Source organism: Antechinus flavipes, chromosome 2 (genome assembly GCF_016432865.1).
Source record: "Antechinus flavipes isolate AdamAnt ecotype Samford, QLD, Australia chromosome 2, AdamAnt_v2, whole genome shotgun sequence".
Classification (NCBI taxonomy): Eukaryota; Metazoa; Chordata; class Mammalia; order Dasyuromorphia; family Dasyuridae; genus Antechinus; species Antechinus flavipes.
The window spans coordinates 430,572,642-430,585,683 of NC_067399.1; positions in this window are offsets into that span (position 1 = coordinate 430,572,642).

Consider the following 13,042-nt stretch of genomic DNA (forward strand, 5'->3'; position numbering starts at 1 on the left):
CCCCTTTGTTTTTCCATTTCTCAGTTCTTTCATAGGCTATAACTCTTGAACTGTCTACACTCTTCCCTTCCCCATCTTGACCCCTTGGTGAACCAGTTTAGCCCTACACTGCCCTCTTCTCTAGAGTTTTTCCTCTCTTATCCTACTGCCAATCTGACCCAACTGAGCCTTAGTCTTGGATTACTCCTACCATTAGCTGGCCTTCACTCCTATTCATATACTTACTTGATAAACAAAACTGGAGAAAATCTTGACTGCATTGTGATGACTGGGTCTGATACACATTTGTTACATAATCTCAATTGGGAATTTGCTATAGCAAGGAAATCATATTATACCTACCTAATTAACTCACTATTCCCCTTACCATGACAGCTTTTGCAAATCTTTTCATAAATTTTCAAACCTCCCATAGTTTCCCCTTGCCCTCAAGAAAAATTGAGCCATTAGGCAAAAACTCCAAATTCTCCTAATCTCACGTTATCAAGATGCCTTCTATCACTGTTACCTCCTTTGCTCATGTCACATGAAGAGATAGCTTTTCTTTTTCCCAAGGTAAACTCTAATCCTTCAAACTAAATGCTCCCGGGACTTCCGGTTAAGATGGCGGAGAGGAGGCTCACAGTTGCATAAGCTCCGCGCTTTCTCTCACTATCCACTTCATTACAAGCCTCTGAATCAATGCTTGACTGAAAAAAACCCACAAATAGTTACCAAGAGAAGCCATCCTTGAGATCCGCCAAGAAAGGTCTGTCTTTACTGGAGGGCTGGGGCGGTTTTAGATCGGGCGCAGGCTGAGAGCAGCGGCAGTGAGAGCACGGGAGCAGAGCTGAGAGGGGGTGGGGAGTGATCGTAGCCGTCTCTGCGGGGAGAGCTTCGCTACAGGTTTGGAACCTGCAGCAAGTCAACAGCCCAGCAGAGAAGCTAAAAACACCGGGGCTGAAGAATACAACCGCAAACAGCTGGAGTCTCTCAGGACCTGGCCCCCCCCCCCCTTCCTCCCCCTCAGTGACTCAGCACGCTTTGGGATCTCAGAGCGCAGGCGCAGCACAGTCCTGCTAGTGCCTCACTGCTGCCACCTGCAGTCTGTAGAGGAAGCTCGATAACACACCCAGCCCCCCCCCCCCCCAAAGAAAGACTCCAGTTTTTTCTGTTTTTCTTTGGTAGTTTATCTCTGATTAATAGACAGAATGAGCAAGAAGCTGAAGAGGACTTTAACCCTTGACAGCTTCTATACAGATAGAGAGCAGACTCTAAATCCTGAGGAGACTAAAAACAGGCAGTCCCCAGGTGATTCCCCAAAGGAGGAATCATCTGTTCCTCAGCACAGATGAACCTCATAGAAGTGATTAAAAAGGCTCTCACAAGGGAGCTAGAAGAAAAATGGGGAAAGCAGAGTGAGGCTTGGCAAAAGGAGAGGGAGGCTTGGGAAAAGGAGAGGGAGGCTTGGCAAAAGAGCCTGGAGAAAGTTAAAGAGAGAGTGGATAAAGAAGTAAAATCCTTGAAAAATAGGATTAGTGAACTGGAAACAGAAAACAGCTCTCTAAAAAACAAAATTGGCGAAATGGAAAAAAATTCCACAGAACAAAAGAACTCAATTGGACAATTAGAGAAAGATTTTAAAAAAGTGAGTGAAGAGAATACTTCACTGAAAATCAGAATTGAACAAGTGGAATTGAATGACTCGAGGAGACAAGAAGAATCAGTCAAGCAAATCCAAAAAAATCAAACAATGGAGAAAAATGTGAAATACCTTCTGGGGAAGACAACAGACCTGGAAAACAGATCCAGGAGAGACAATCTGAGAATCATTGGACTCCCAGAAAAACATGATGAAAAAAAGAGCCTGGACACTGTCTTCCAGGAAATTATCAAAGAGAACTGCCCAGAAGTCATAGGAACAGAGTTAAAAATAACCATTGAAAGGATTCATCGATCACCCACTGAAAGGGATCCTAAAATCAAAACACCAAGGAATATAGTGGCCAAATGCCAGAACCCTCAGGTGAAAGAAAAAATATTGCAAGCGGCTAGAAAAACCCAATTCAAGTATCAAGGAGCCACAATAAGGATCACCCAGGATCTGGCAGCATCCACATTAAAAGATCGAAGGGCCTGGAATATGATATTCCGAAAGGCTAAGGAACTTGGTATGCAACCAAAAATAACTTACCCAGCGAGAATGAGCATCTTTTTCCAGGGAAGAAGATGGACATTCAACGAAGTAAGCGAATTTCATCTATTTCTGATGAAAAAACCAGAACTTAACAAAAAGTTTGATCTACAAATATAGAACTCAAGAGAAATCTAAAAAGGTAAAGACTCTTTTGTAGCAAGCTACTGCAATTGTTTAAATGTAAATTTTAAAGACCTGAAATTTAGTAGTGGCAGTATTAGAAGGGAAAAAGTGGCATGTGTGATAAGATCCTGTATGGTCTCTGTGGTAGGCAGAGAGAAACTGAAGCACTGATAAAATTATTTCCTGGTACAGGCAGGAAGAAGTCAGTTTAGTTATGTAGTCCCACCTTCTGTGGAAATAATCCAGTCAGAAATTGAAGTTATGTCAAGTCCCTGAAGCTAAAATTTCCCTATAAAACCATTTATGTCCCATGCCATGGCCACTGTTCTCCTTTAGGTCAGTCTGGCATGACCACACCCCTTCTCCCTCTGCTATGCCACATGTTGTCTCTCCTAACCTTACTATGCTTCTCAACCCCCTCCTCTTCCTTCTTATAGTTAACTAACCCTTTTAAAGTGTTAAATCCCTTTCAGGATTTAGCTTGCCTGCTAAGGGTATGCCCTAACCTCATGAGGTGCTCCTTTTCTACTAGATAATTGTGAGTTCCATTAAGGAGCTTGTCTTTTATTGCCCTCCCATTCTAGTTCATATTTACCCTTCCTGGTGTTGATGGTATGTCTTCATTTTGTTTGTAACCTCTTATCCAAAATAAACCTACCTTTTGCTAAAAAGAATGGCCATTGTGACATGAACAGACAATTTTCAGATGATGAAATTAAAACTATTTCTATTCATATGAAAGAGTGTTCCAAATCACTATTGATCAGAAAAATGCAAATTAAGACAACTCTGAGATACCACTACACACCTGTCAGATTGGCTAAGATGACAGGAAAAAATAATATTATTGTTCTGTAAGAAATGACCAGCAAGATGAATACAGAGAAATTTGGAGAGACTTACATGTCTAAGTGCTATGATGCTAAGTGAAAGGAGCAGAACCAAGAGATCATTATATATTTCAACAACAATACTGTATAAGGATATATTCTGATGGAAGTGGATTTCTTCGACAAAGAGATCTAACTCAGTTTCAATTGATCAATGATGGACAGAAGCAGCTACACCCAAAGAAAGAACTGGGAAATGAATATAAACTGTTTGCATTTTTGTTTTTCTTCTTGGGTTATTTTTACCTTCTGAATCCAATTCTTCCTGTGCAACAAGAGAACTGTTCGGTTCTGCACACATATATTGTATCTAGGATATACTGTAACCTATTTAACATGTATAGGACTGCTTGCTATCTGGGGGAGGGGGTGGAGTGAGGGAGAGGAAAAGTCGGAACAGAAGTGAGTGCAAGGGATAATGTTGTAAAAAATTACCCAGGCATGGGTTCTGTCAATAAAAAATTATAATTATTAAAAAAAAAAAAAGAATTGCCATTGTGAATTCTTCATATGACCAAACTCCAACTTTGGTGCTTATCATCATGTGGTGTCTACATCAGCCACATCATATGCAAATACTAAAGTAAAATGTACATGTCTTACCAATAGATTGGATATGGGAAGTAAGAGAAAATAAGGAGCACAGGATGACACCTAGATTGTGAGCCTGAGTGATTAGAAGGATGATGGTACTCTGGACAGTAATAATTGGGAGGAGGGGAGGGGTGGAGTTTTTTTTTTTTTTTTTTGAGGGGGGAGGAATAAAGAGTACAGACTTAGGCATGCTGAATATAAGACATCTATCAGACATCAAGTTCAAGAATTAGAACTTGACGGGATTATAAAGTGATAGTTGTTTTGTTTTGTTTCTTCAATTGTTGTAAAGTTTCCCTGTGATCTAGGGGGGAAAAAAAGTCAGCAAGCATTAAGTGCCAACTATGTATCAAGGTACTGTGCTTGATAAACATTTGGAACAAATTAAGGTTACACAGGATTAGTTGGCATGGGTGAGTTAAAATCTACTATTTTGGAAGGAGCTCCCAAATCCAAGAAATTATAGATGCCTTTGGGGTTGTTAGATGATGCAGTAGAGTACCAAATCTGAACTCAGGAGGACCTGAGTTCAAATCTGGTCTCAGACACTTAACACTTCCTAGCTGTGTGATCCTGGGCAAGTTACTTAACTCCAATTGCCTTAGAAAAGAAAGAAAGAAAGAAAAATTATAGATGTCCTTGATTATCTAAGTAAGGAAAATCATTTATTCTATTTCAACCTTCTCATTTTTCACATGAGCAAACTGAGACCCAGGGAGAGAAAGTAACAGTGACTTCACAGCCCTTTTTGGCCTACTCTTTTACCTTTCTTTGTATGCCCTATATTTATTGCAGTGACTTACACATAAATAATTGCTTAATAAATGCTAATTGCCTGACTTGAAAAAAGCAAAGGTAAACAAAAGAGGATCCCCACTGAAATAGTGATGTATTTGCTGAGATTGGGATGCTAGGATTCTGGAATCCTAGTAATGAAAAAGAGGATACTATTAGAGAAAAGGTTAAAAGCTCCCTCCAGGCAATAAGCTACCCTGGGAAATCTGAGAGCTCTCTTGCAGGATTCAATGGCAAAGATAAGGGAAAAGCTAGTAGGGCTTTCAAAACTACCAATATCCATCACAACTTGCTTCACATTGCCCATTGTGAAGGAAAAAAAAGTGAAGAAAACCAAAAATGCAACTGATGAAATATCCTTCAGCAAAGAGAACACTTAGGGAGTTCACAGGGGAGCTGCACACAATATAACCTCCAAAACCCTAGTCAAGTGGGATTCTGTGGTTCTGTAGAAGGATTGACCAAAAGAGCTAAATTTTCCTTTGAAGGAGCAACAAGTATTAGTTGCCCTCATAAGAAGGTATTGGATAGTTGGATCTGTTAACTCCCCTGAAGCATGAAAAATTTTAAACCTACCTCATTGAAAAAAAAGGAGTCCATGATGGTCTCTTTTCTGACACTTTTATTAAATACTATTTCATGTTAGCAGATGTCCTGCCTTTGGAGGATGGATAGGAAGGCTATTCCAACAGCCTGCCCAGACCCTTACCTGAGCTGCCTAAGAGAGCTAACTCAAAGCAGATTTACTCTGATGCAGCACCCTAGAGATGTTGATAAATATTTTGTTTCCTTTTCCATACCATTCCTCAATGATTTGCAAATTTCCACTGGATCATGTCTTCTTTATCCCAGTAATTCCGAACCCCTAGGTGTCATCATTCAAACCCTGTCCTCTGTCCTTCACTACTCACTCCTTTATTCCTATTCTTCTCAACTCAATCTTTTCTTCCAATGTTCCACTCTATAACTATCTTATCTTTCCACTGTGCTTCATTCCTGTGCAGGTATTTCCAGAAACTTCTTTATCCTGGAAGCTTAATCTAGTCCTAGAATTCACACATTGGAAGTACCTTCTGCCCCAGTAGCCTATCTCTTTGATTGATTGACTTTTCCAAGATTCTTCATTCTAGAAAGGCATCCAGTGTAGCTATATCTTCGTTATTGTCTAGTCTTTAGTCTGGACTTGCTTTACCATGTTTCTACTCTATGAACGTTCACTCCTTCTTTCCACCCACTGCCCCTTTCAACTTCCTTTTATGGAGTGTTTTCCTCCATTAGAAAAGTGTAAGCTCCTCCAGGATAATTGTTCATTCTTTTCAGTCACTGTCTGACTCTTCATGACCCCATTTTGTGTTTTCTTGGCAAAAATACTGGACTTTCTTGCCATTTTTTTCTCCAGCTTATTTTACAGTTAAGGAAATTAAGGCACACATTAAGCAACTTTCCCAAAGTCACACAGTTGGTATCTTTCTGACTTTAAGCCTCGACCTCTATCTGACTCAGCTGCCTTCTTGAGAAGAGGGATGATTACATATCTGCTTATATTTCTACTCCTAGTGCTTAGCACACACCATGCTTGGCACATAATACAGCATTAAAATATGATTGTTAACTGATTGATTTGTGCTCTTTGGAATGCCTGCTTCAGAGAGAGCAAACTTGATTTGCTCTAAAATATTTTCCTTTCCCATTACTTTTGTCTTCTGACTTTCATTGAGACCTGGCTCCTTTCTAATAACACAATCTCTTTGGCCACCATTCCTAGTACTGGTTGCATTCTTTCACTTATTTCCCTGACTCACTGGTCAAAGCAGGAGAATTGGAGTACTCTTTGTTCTCCATTGCCACTTCCAGATTCTCCCTCTACCACCATCACACAATACTTTCTCCTCTTTTGAGGTTCAATAAATCCATAATTACCTTTCAAACAAAGTATTAGAAGCTGTTATCCACCAATTTCTAGGACTTTCCCTTTTTTTCTTCAATGAATTCAGTTCCTGGCTCACAATTTTTCTTTCTCATCTTCTGCCCTCATGCTAGAGGATTTCAACACACATATTGATAAACCCTCAAATACTGAAAGCTCCAAGTTTCTTAGTTTATTCATTTCCCACTCTTCTACCCCACTTCAGCTACTTACTTATACTTGATCTTGCCATCATACACAAATGTACCATTCCCATGTCCATAATCTCTAAAATTCCCTTATCTAATCGCAATCTATTATTATTATACCTTCCTCTCTTTTCAGAATGGCCTAACCTTGTTCTTTGCTCTCAGCATGACCTCTTTGTTTTTCCACTTCTCAGTTCTTTCATAGGCTATAACTCTTGAACTGTCTACACTCTTCCCTTCCCCATCTTGACCCCTTGGTGAACCAGTTCAGCCCTACACGGCCCTCTTCTCTAGAGTTTTTCCTCTCTTATCCTACTGCCAATCTGACCCAACTGAGCCTTAGTCTTGGATTACTCCTACCATTAGCTGCCTTCACTCCTATTCATATACTTACTTGATAAACAAAACTGGAGAAAATCTTGACTGCATTGTGATGACTGGATCTGATACACATTTGTTACATAATCTCAATTGGTAATTTGCTATAGCAAGGAAATCATATTATACCTACCTAATTAACTCACTATTCCCCTTACCATGACAGTTTTTGCAAATCTTTTCATAAATTTTCAAACCTCCCATAGTTTCCCCTTGCTCTCAAGAAACATTGAGCCATTAGGCAAGAACTCCAAATTCTCCTAATCTCACGTTATCAAGATGCCTTCTATCACTGTTACCTCCTTTGCTCATGTCACATGAAGAGATAGCTCTTCTTTTTCCCAAGGTAAACTCTAATCCTTCAAACTAAATGCTCCCATTCCATTCTGTCTTTTCCAGGAGATTCCCCTCTTCTCTCTTATTTTCAATCTCCCCTGCCTACTAAGTCGCAAATGTGCCATGTCTTCCACATCCTCAAAAAACTCTCACTTGATCCACTCATCCCCAATGAATATGGTTCCATATCTCTCTTCCCTTTTGTGATAAAACTTGACAAAGCTGTCTATAATTGATGACTCCACTTTCCTCTCACTCTCTTCTTTACAATCTAGCTTCTGACCTTATCCTTAAACCCAAACTGCTCTTTTCAAAGTTTCCAATGATCTCTTTATTGATAAATTCAATGTTTTTTTCCCTCAATCCACACCCTTAACTTCTTTTCAAGTTTTGACATTGTTGATCCCTCTCTTCTCTTTAATGTGTTTTCTCTAGATTTCTGTAATACTACTGTCTCTTGGTTCTCCTATTTGTCTTGCTGTTCCTTTTTAATTTTCTTTACTGACTCATTTTCTCCAGGGCTCTCTTCTTTATCTACTCCTTTAGTACTATTTCCCTTGGCAATCTTATCACCTCCCATGACTTCAGTTTTCATCTCCATGATGATTCTTAGATCTAATTATCTAGTCCTAACCTCTCACCTAATCTCTAATCTCACATCTCAAACTTCCTATGATGCCTTGAACTGGATGTCCCACAGTCAAAAACTGAATTCATAATTTCTCTTCCCAAACTCGTTACCCTTAGCTTTTTCTATTAATGTTGGAGATACCACTGTCCTCTCAGTAAACCAGGCTCACGAACTGGGTGTCATCTTCAAATACAATTTGTTGCCAAGTCCTGTCAATTTTACCTTTGTCACATTTTCCCCAAACATCCTCTTCTCTCCTTTGATACTATCACCACCCTGGTGTGGTCCTTACCAACTCAAGTTTGAACGATTGCAATAGACTTTTTAAAAATATGTTTTTCATAAGTGATTGCAAGGGATAATGTTGTGAAAAAATTATCCTGGCATGGATTCTGTCAATACAAAGTTATTATTAAATAAAATTAAATTTAAAAAAAATTTTAAAAAAATAAATAAAATAAAAATATGTTTTTAAAAATTTTTATGGTGTTTTCTGTTTCTTACATCAACATAGTTATTCCAAATATCCTTCTCCCTACCAGCTCCTTCTCAGAAAGCCATATTATATAGAAAAAAAATTTTAAAGGAAAAAATAACCCTAGCATAACTGAGCTTTACATTGAAATAGTCTGAAAACATGCGCAAAGTGTAACATTTGTGAACCTTCCATCTCTATAAGGATTTAGTTAGGGTCCTCTTTTGTTCATTCAAATTCTATTTGATCTTTATAGTTTTAATACATTCACTTTTTATATTTCAGTGTGTAGGTGTTTTTTTTCCATTTACATTGTTGTAGTTATCATAGGAGGAAATGACTTTTATGCTACTTGGAAAAAAATTATTATACTTTAAATCTAACTTCATGTGATTATCTGCGCCCAGAATGTCACCTGATCCCATTAATCTCTAGGAACATTGGAAACAAGAAATTAGGAATTGTCCCAGCTCTTGGATTCACACAAAGCACTCTTCTTTTGGGTCCACTGTAGCTTGTATTTGGGTTCTGGAAAAAGCTCCATTGGGGCCTTTGTTAATTAGTTCTTGTGAGGTCAGTTGATAACAGGGAACCGAAAAAATAAGATGCTGTTGCCCACCCAGCCAAGTGCAGGGGGTTTGGGTCATGGAAAACAGGATGTGGTTACTCACCAAGCCAGGTGTGAGTAGCTTGGTTAGTGCTACATGTTTCAAAGATCAGGGTCTCTTGTTAGATTTAAAGTCTTGATGAGTCCCAACCAGTGGTTGAAAAGTAACTTCTCCTGGGAGGAGATGACAATTGTTTTATTCTGTAAATATCTTTCACAAGCAACTTCCTAGTGTCAACCAGTCCCCTGATGCTGTTTGGTTCTGTTTGCTTTTACAACACTAAATCCTTTCCTTTGAGAAACCAGTCCGGTCTCTTGGCAATTCTTACTGATCAAATCTGCCATCCCATAACAGGTTCTTTGTGTTTTGGGTTCTTTTGTGTTTTTACTTAGCTTAGATTTTATTAAATGTTTACATTTACTCAGATGCATCTTAATCTATCTTGCAAAATTATTTAACTGTTATACTATGGTTTATGTAATCATCCTTGTCTAAATTTTATGTAATGTAAACTTTCCAGATGAGAGAGAACCACATCTACTTTCTGGCCTTCTCACTGCTATCAAATCACCCAATAAATTTATTTCTAAAACTCAGATTTAAGGGTTTGTTCTTGTGAACAACATTGCTGTGTATGTCATTTTCTTGGTTTTGCTTACTTCATTCTATATTGGTTAGTATAAATCTTTCCATGCTTCTCTGTATTTATCGCACATAATTTCTTTTTTAATTTTAAATAATAATTTTTTTTCTTTTAAGTAATATTTTTCCCTAGGTAATTTGTGTTTTCTACTTTATCAGATACTAGTTGTTGAGTTCTGTTGTTTCTAATTCTCCCTTATCTAGCCTTTCTATTGATCTCTTTCTCTTTTTTTTAACCAATGTCAGATAATTTTGATGACTGTTGCTTTATAATATAGTTTAAGGTCTGAAAGTGCAATTTCTCCTTCATCTCTACTTCTTTTCTTCATTTCCATTAAGATTATAGATATTTTGTTTTTCCAAATTGGTTTCATCATTATATTACATACATTTATAAAGTATCACATGGGAAATTTGATTGGTATAATATTAAAGGCGTAAATTAATTTTGTTAATATTGTCTTTTATTATTGTCATAGTGGCATTGTTTAGTCATGAATACCAAATGTTTCTCCAGCTATTTGTTATTCTTTCTAATTTAGAAACACATTCTAAATTGAAACAATACAAGTTTTGTGTATGTCCTAGATATTTTGATCCCCAGATATTTTATGCATTTTGTAGTTATTTGGAATGGAATTTCCCTTTTTGTTATTGCTTCTTGTGTTTTGTTTTTATTATTTAGAAATGCTATTGATTTTTGAGAATGTATTTTGCAGCCTGCAATTTTGTTGAAGTTATGAATTCTCCATTAGTATCTTTTCTGTTTCCCTAGGATTTTCCAAATGTGCTATCATATCATCAGCAAATAGAGATCTTTATGCCTTTTTTTTCTCTTGTCTTATTACCTTTAGCATTTCTAGAACTATATCAGTTCATGGGTTTGTTTGCTTTTACCTTCTTTTGAATTCCTGATTTCTTAAGTCATAGAGACATATAAAGTTAATATTTGATGCATAACCTCTGTTTTAGAGAGGTTTGGGAGGTCGATGGCATTGGAGAAAATATTTAGACGTCTGTTTTGTTTATCACCTGACTGGGAAGTCCTGCAGTAGCCTTTTGATTAGTTTCTCCTGGTCAGATCTCTCTATACTTCAGTCTCTCTTAAACTTAGCTAGCAAATTAATCCAAGTGCAGATCTGACAATGTCACTTCCTTCCTATGCCCATTAAGAAAATTCCAGTGACATTATATTATCTTTAGGATCAAATATAAAATTTTTTATTTAACACTGAAAGTCCTTCATAACCTAACCCCCTTCTATCTTTCTAGTTCTCTTATACTTTACTATTCTCTTCCCCACTACCATCATCATATGACTATGCTTCAATCACACTGGTCTCCATGCTCCTCCTCTAACAAGATATTCCATCTCCTGACTCCATGTATTACCATTGGAAAGCTTCCATTCTTGGAATTTCCTTCCTCTATATCTTCACCTCTTGGCATCCTCTAAAATTCCATATAAAATCCCATCTTCTACAAGACGTCATCCCTCTGTTGAATTTCTTCAGTTTATCATGTCAATATTTTGTTTGAATGCCTTTTTTCCATTAGATAGGAGACTGCTTCTTGTTTGTTCTCTTCAGTGCTTTTCACAGTGTCTATCACACTGTAGGCACTTAATAAATGCTTGTTGGCTGACTATAGTGGAGAAATTCTCCCTCATAGCCATCACGCTGGAGGAGACCAAGCAGAACCCAAAGAGAGCTCTTAAAAGCAGTTTATTTAGGCAGGCCAAGGCCCCAAAAAAGGAGAAAATCAAAAGTAAAGTTTCACAAAGTATTAAGACACCAAAGCCCTAAATCAGGTTAGAAAACTGTCAGTCCTACAGAGGCATTAAATGAAATAGAAAACATTAAAAAGGCCAAAGTACAGGAGTGAATGAGCAAAAGGTGTCAGAACTATGAGAACTATTAAATAAAGATCACTTATTAAGTGCTTACCATGTGTCAGGCAGGACAGCTAGGCAGTGAAGTAGATAATATGCTGTTTCTAAAGACAGAAAGACCAGTGTATTTTCCAGGGATGTTCACATTGTCAAAGCTAGCACAATGTCTGGGAAGCTCTGAAGCAAAGTGTGGGAGAGAGGAGGTATTGGACTGACAAAAAAAACTGAAGGTCTACAGAGTTGTTGCATTGATCTCATTGTTGTATACCTGTGAATCTAGACAGTGTACCAGCACCCTGCCAGGAAATTGAATCACTTACATTTGAATTGTATTAGGAAAATTCTGAAGATCACCTCACAAAATAAGATATCAGATACTGAGATTTTTTCTCAAATTAAACTGCCAAGTGTTCAAGTTCTTCTGCAGAGAGCATAACTCTAATGGACCGTTCATGCCAAAAATATGTTTGCCTAAAAGACTGTTTTATGGAGAACTCATACAAAGCAAACATTTACATGGTGGTCAAAAGAAGGACGATCCCAAGATTTCTCTGGAACTAATTGCATGATATGGAGGACAATGACACAGGAACATGCCCGCATTAAAGAAGGCTGTATGCACTAAGAACAAAGCAGAATTGAAATAGCTGAAAAGAAACATGAGATATGCAAATTTAAAGAATCCATCACAAAGAAAAGTGGTAGATAGCTCAGCTCAGAAGGAATCTCTGAAAAGCCAGAGAGACAGTGTGTCTTAAATATAGCAGATTAGCAATTAAGACCCTTGGTCCTGTCTCACTAGAGAAGCAGACCAGGGAGCAGCCCTCAGGACAGTTCAGAAGGCAAATTCTGGGAAATCAGGTCGTTTCCTGGAAAAAGCAGGTAAAGCTAACCCCTACTCTGAGCAATACACCAAACACAAGGAGCCCTTGTGCTCAAAGCCAAGGTTCAGAGCTGCACAGGAAGCTTGGAACAGCACCCTGTTTATCCCAGTAGCAGATCTCAATCATAAAAGTTTAAAAAACAAGAGAAAAATACAAAAAGAAAAAGAAAGAAAATAAGCAAAAAACAGAAAAGAACTTGGCTCTAGAAAGCTATGATGACCGAGAAGACCATAACATCAACTCAGACAAGGACAAAATGTCCACAGAGAAAATCTCAAAGAGTGATATGAATTGATCTCAAACACAAAGAGGCTTCTTGGAAGTGCTTATAAACGACTTTAAAAGGCAAATAAAAGAGGTAAAAGAAAACATGAGAGATATGTAAGAGAGTCAACATCTTTGGAAAGAAAGGCAGTTCCTTAAAAAAAAAAAAAAAAAATTCCGCTGAAGAAAACAACACTTTGAAAAGTACTATTAATCAAATGGAAAAAGAGATACAAAAGC